We start from the raw sequence: 6684 nt of genomic DNA on the forward strand, positions 1-6684 counted from the left end.
CTGTAACTCATGTTGCTGGTGTCACCCAGTGTGTGTGCTGGAAGCTGATCTCTGTAGGATCTATATGCACTCATAGCCACTGAGCCATCTTTCCAACCCTGGGAATATCTAACACCTATAAAAATGTTCTCTATTCTGATTGTAGGTGTTTTTATGAATGAATTTTACCTATAAATTGGATCCCAATACAGCAAAGTTTAAAAATCAAATAAACAGTTTTTGAAGGAGAAACAAGCCAGGCAGGCATACAGGGACACACCTGTCATTCCAGCTTTTGGGAGGTGTAAATAGAAGAATCAGGAGCTCAAAATCATTCTCTATGTAGAATGTCTCAGTCTAGCCTGGGCTGCTCAACACCCTGCCCCCAATTTTTTTCTTAAGTGTAAAGTGAAGCATTTTTCAAAAGTGCAATTGAAATGAAACCATGAATCATGGGTATTAATAAGCCAACTGGAAGATTAGGACAAGACTGTTTGAGCTGAGGAACATTTGTGTAATAGATAAGGAGGTGGGGATCTGGGTGTCAGTAGCAGCCTGTGGCCACCATAGCAGAGACATTGTGAAGAAATGCCTCAGATCAGATCCAGGCTTATCCATCATGCAGGATTTCAGCAGTATTCTAAAATGCAAGGAGACCTCAGTTAGCCTTTTTCATATGCTCTAAGAAAACAGCACAGACTTGCAAACAGCAAGGTTTTGCTATTCTGGAGGCTTGGAAAGATAAGATCAAAGAGCTGCAGACTCAGAGTCCTTTGACAACTGGATACAGAGTGTTGCCTTCTTACCACTTACTCACAACATTCTTCAAAGTGCTTTGATAAGGAAGTGACACACCCTTGTCATCTAGTCACCTCAGAAGTACCCACCTCTTAATACTCTGCCCCAGAGTGGTAGATTTCAATAGATGAACTGTAAAGGGTCACATTTAGACTCTGAGGGATTTCACACAGAAGAATAATATAATCTGATGTCATTTTTAAAAAGATTTATTAATTGTGTACACAGTGTTCTGCCTGCATATATGCCTACATGCCAGAAGAGGGCACCAAGATCTCATTATAGATGGTTGTGAGCCACCATGTGGTTGCTAAGAACTGAACTCAAGACTTCATCAAGAGCAGCCAGTGTTCTTAACCTCTGAGCCATCTCTTCAATTCTGATACATATTTTTAAAATATCAGTCTGAGTATTGCACTGTGAAAGATTGGGATGGGAAAGTTAGGGTAGGGAAAGATGAAGAGGGCATTGCAAAGGGAGATAATAGAAGCCTGATCCAGTGTTGCTAATGAGCTTCAGATAGGAGGCTTATCACTGATGTACTTAGAACATCAACTATGCAAATAAAACCAGTGACAAAGTTATGTCATATGAGTTTGTTATGAGGATTAAGTGTATATAATAAGATTGCATCTTTGCTCCACATATTGTCAATGCTGAATACATGTTACCCAGTCCTTAAAATGATCAAAATAATTTGCTTTTCTTTATTTCTTTTTACTCTCATCTCCCTAAAAGTTGCCACCATTCCTCAGAAGCCCCCATCCCTTACACATTCCCTTCCTTCTGGTCATCTTATACCACAGACCTACTGGGAACTAGCCTTGTAAAGAAAAATGCTGACTATTGCTTTTCTCACTCAAATTGTAACAATAATGGATCAATATTTTAAATAACTAATCTACACCTCTAATTAAATTGAACATGCACCAGATGGTACCTAGATATTATTAAATTGATTTTATTTTGTATTTTTTCCCTGAATTTAAACATTTCAAGTCTTCTTTTCTGAAGGTGGCTTAACGAAACTTTCACATGATTCTTTAGTCTTCTGTGTTTAGTTTTATGGTAATATCAAACATATTTTTTGTTTTTTAATGTTATTTCCTCCAAAGCTATTATAATAATGTAAAAATAAATTATATTGTCTTGGTAAAGAAGACTGAACAGACATGGGACAAGAAAGAAAAGAAATATTAAAATGAACTTGGAAAAAGGATGAAAGGAAAGTGTGTGGGCAATAGAATGCAAAGGATGTGGATACGGGAAAGTCAACAATAACTCCATTTTCCACCTCTACTGGCATAGGTAAAATGTGTCTCAAAGGTCATATCAAAGTCAGGGAAAGAATCTTTTTAGGATATAGAAAACAAGTTAATGAATTAAGTTTTGAGGCAACAGTAGAATTTCCAAAGAGATGTATCCAGGGTCTTTTATATGCAAGTTATTAGATGGGTGCTGTAGTTGGATGCACTAAATGAGGCAGCTGAGATAAGGTAGACCACTAGAGGAAAACTGTCCTGCAAGGTTGGTTGATAATACATTAAATATCAGACAATAACAAGCATTGGAGAATGTTCTGAGGCAGATTGGCATATAAAGGGGAAAGAAGTAAAAATCCTGTTTCGAATGATTGCTGATGAGAGCCAGTTATTCATTCTAAAGAGTTTCAAACTATTATCTAGACAATATTTAAGGGGCCACAGGGAATATGCATACAAATCCAGGTCAGTCAGTCAATTAACAAAACAACAGGAATCAAGGTACAACTGCAACCACATACATGTATGTACACACATGTACACAGGTGAGCATGTGCATACACCCATATACCATACACAGAGAGGGTTAAGTTTATTCTAGCACAACACATGTGAAATACTAAAAATATTTAATGCCAAGAACTAATTGCATTACTTGAAAACTGCAAAGTGGTAAGTCAGTATTATTGAGATACATATGTAATTTAAAAGTTGAGAGAAGACAGAAAAGTGGGGAAGTGAAAGACAGAGTGCACACAGTGCACAGAGTGAAGGGAAACCAATATTTCATGGAAAATTATGACTAATAACAGACACTTCCTGGACTTCCAACATGTATCACACATCCTGATAAGCACAACACTGAAATTATTTCTTTTAATTTTATATGACGTATGTATATATATATATATATATATATATATATATATATATATAATGTGGTATTATATATATAATTTTATATGATATATATAATTTTACAGTTAAAGAAGCTGAAAGTATGAGGCATTAAACACTTTAAGACCATCCAGGTTGGGGTTGGAGATGGTTCTGTAGTGAAAGTCAACTACTCCTTTTATAAGGACTCGTTTAATTCCCAGCACCCATTTTAGGATACCTACAACCACCTGTAACTCCAGCTCTGAGAATCTTCTATCCTCTTCTTGACTCTGCAGGTACCTACACTCACACATGTACATCCAATGCAGACATGCACACATGCACTTAATTAAAAATAAATTAAGGGTTGAGGCTGGAGAGATGGCTCAGCAGTTAAGAGCTGGCTGCTCTTCCAGAAGTCCTGAGTTCAATTCCCAGCAGCCACATGATGACCCACAAACATCTATAAAGAGATCTGATTCCCTTTTCTGGCATGCATGTATACATACAGGTAAAGAATAACTATATAAATAAATAAAACTTTAAAAATAAAATAAATCTTTATAAAAGGATCAGCTTGTTTATAATGATTAAAAGCCAAGATTGATTCTGGGTACATCTTATTACAATATTTGTGTTACTGAAAGTGTTACCTATGATTCTATAAAGAAAGGACACAAGAGAGGCTGCAACAAGGTGATTGTTCCCTAAATTACTTGTGTAACAGACACAATTAAATTACAGTTGAGAAGAATTTGCAGCTGCTCTGTGTGGACTTTGCCTAAGGTTCCACCTCTATCCAACTTTTATCTGCATGCGAAGTGCAACAAAACACTGCCTTACAGCCTGTGGGGCTCCCCAGCCTCTGAGAAGAGCTGGCTATTCCAGAACACATCTCCACCAATTCTCTTCCACTCACACCAAGAAAAGAGCTTAGGTGTTGTAGCTGAAAGAAGGACCATGCACAGAGGACAAAGTTCCGTGGCTACTGTACTGTTAGATAGCAGGCTTCCATTTCCACATCATCAGATGGAGCCCCTGTACTGGTTTCTAGTAACCGTGTAGAAAGGATGCCAATTTCTGTCCAACCCAGAATACTTAGATTGCTTTCTTTTTAGTTTTAGTTAGGGATCAAACCCATGGTCTCATACATGATTGACAAGTACTCTGTCATAGAACTGCATCCCAGTGCTGTTGATATTGTTTCCTTGTTGAGAAAGTTAAATACAGAATTATGCACATTCTAAGCAAGTCCTCTACCACTGAGGTCTGTCTGCAGTCCCAGAGTTCTTCTTTAAAGTGGCATTAAGGATGGTTTCCATTTCCACATTATACTCATTCAAGCATATAGCAGACAGTGGGGAAATGTTTGTGGCTCTTGCTACTGATTCTTTGATTCACTCACGTTGATCTTGCCCAAGGCATGAGCCTGCCACACTGTAAGGATATTCTCTAAGAATAGTTCCCAGGTCACAGCTTTGAAGGCATGCATCTACTCGTCAAACAAAGGCCAATGGGAATGAATTGTTGGCAACTGGGAAAGTGAATGACTTCTTGGGGAAAGTCACAAAACATTGAAGTTCATGTTAATGTAGGAAAAAATATTGCTGAGAAGAAAGCCGAGTTTAAATTTATAAAGGTATCATGGTCAAAGGGAAAAAATTTAAATCTGAAGAGATGTTAAGAATTACTACAATGGATCTGTCCCCAGAACTCCCATCTGGACCAGAGGTGAGTGCCTGGGGTTATAGTCAGAGAGGCAACCACCCCTGGGTCCCATCCCTGGGCACCATCCTAGGAGGACCTGCCCAACTTAGACTCAAGTTTCCAGCCATACGGCGGTCCCTGCGGGAAAGCTCCCCTTTTCCAAGACTACAGGCAGACCCTGCAGACTTCACACCCTGCCCCACACCCATTTGCCCGAGACCCAAGCCACTTTCTGAGACTCAGTGACCAGCACCCAGCTCCCGTCCGCCCCAGAACTCCCATCTGGATCAGAGAGAGACCCTCCAGTGGACCCTACAACCTCAATGCCTTGCCCCCACACCCATCTGCTGGAGACCCCAGCCACTTCCAGAGATTTAGAGACCAGTGTCCAGCATTCCATCCTGCCCTAGAACTCCCATCTGGACCAGAGAGCCCCCAGCTCCCATCTGCCCTGGAACTCCCATCTGGACCAGAGCTTCCATCCTGTCCTGGAACTCCCATCTAGACAAGATAAGGAGACCCCAGGGTCTTCCTGAGACTCAGAGTCCAGCCCCCCAGCTCCTATCCGGCCAGAATTCTCGTCTGGACCAGAGAGAGGCTCCCTAAATCTGTCAGCTCTGTCTGGACCAAGTACACTGATAAGATCAAGAACAAATCCACAAGGAGATGGGCAGATGCCAAGGCAGAAGTACATACAACAAAATAAAGAGCAATACAGCATCATCAGAACCTAGCCCTTCTCCAGCAGCTAGACCTGAACATCACAGAATGGAAGAAGAAGAAGAAGAAAACAACTTTATAAGTAACATCATGAAGAGGCTAGAGCCTTATACAGAAAAAATAAAAAATGAAGTGGAGGAACAGACAAACAAAAAATGGGAAGAACACTATAAAACACTAGAGGAAAGGACAATTAAAGCAGAAGAAAACAATAAGTCCCTGAAAGAAAATCATGAAAAAGCAAGGGAAACAGTCCAACATGAAGAAGGAAATAGAAAAAATGAAGAAGACACTAGCAGAAGGAATGCTGGAAATAGAAAATCTGAATAAACAAACAGGAATTTCAGATGCAAGTATAACCAACAGAATGCAAGAGATGGAAGAGAGGATCTCTAGTGTTGAAGATACAGTAGAAGAAATAGATTCATAAGTCAAAGAAAACACTAAAACCAACAAAGTCATGACCCAAAATGTCCAAGAAATTTGGGACACCATGAAAAGACCAAACCTACAAATAATAGGGATAGAGGAAGGAGAAGAATACCAACTCAAAGGCACAGAAAATATATTTAACCAGATCATAGAAGAAAACTTTCCCACCTTAAAGTATGAAATGCCTATGAAGATAAAAGAAGCCTATAGAACACCAGACAGACTAGACCCACCAAAAAAGTCCCCTTGCCACATAATAATTAAACAACTAAATGTACAGAATAAAGAAAGAATATTAGGGGCAGCAAAGGAAAAAGGCCAAGTGACTTATAAAGGTAAACCCATCAGAATAACACCTGATTTCTCAATAGAGACTTTGAAAGCGAGAAGGACCTGGACAGATATAATGCAGACACTAAGAGACCATGGATGCCAGCCTAGACTAATATACCCAGCAAAACTTTCAGTCATCATAGATGGAGTGAACAAGACCTTCCAATACAAAACCAGATTTAAACAATACTTATCTACAAACCCAGCCCTACAGAAAGCACTAGAAGGAAAATTCCAACCTAAGGAAGGCAGATACACCCATGAAAACACAGGCAATAGATAACACCACAGCAGTAAACCCCAAAGAAGAGAAGTACACACACACTACCACTAAAAAATAAAAATAATAGCAGGAATGAACAATCACTGGTCATTAATATCCCTTAATATCAATGGACTTAATTCACCTATAAAAAGACACAAACTAACAGAATGGATACGAAAACAGGACCCATCTTTCTGCTGCATACAAGAAACACACCTCAAATTCAAAGACAGACACCTCCTAAGAATAAAAGGCTGGGAAAAGACTTTCCAATACTGATGGAAGTGGATGCAGAGATCGTTTGCCAGG

The sequence above is a fragment of the Onychomys torridus genome, chromosome 13 (genome assembly GCF_903995425.1).
Source record: "Onychomys torridus chromosome 13, mOncTor1.1, whole genome shotgun sequence".
NCBI classification, from domain to species: Eukaryota; Metazoa; Chordata; class Mammalia; order Rodentia; family Cricetidae; genus Onychomys; species Onychomys torridus.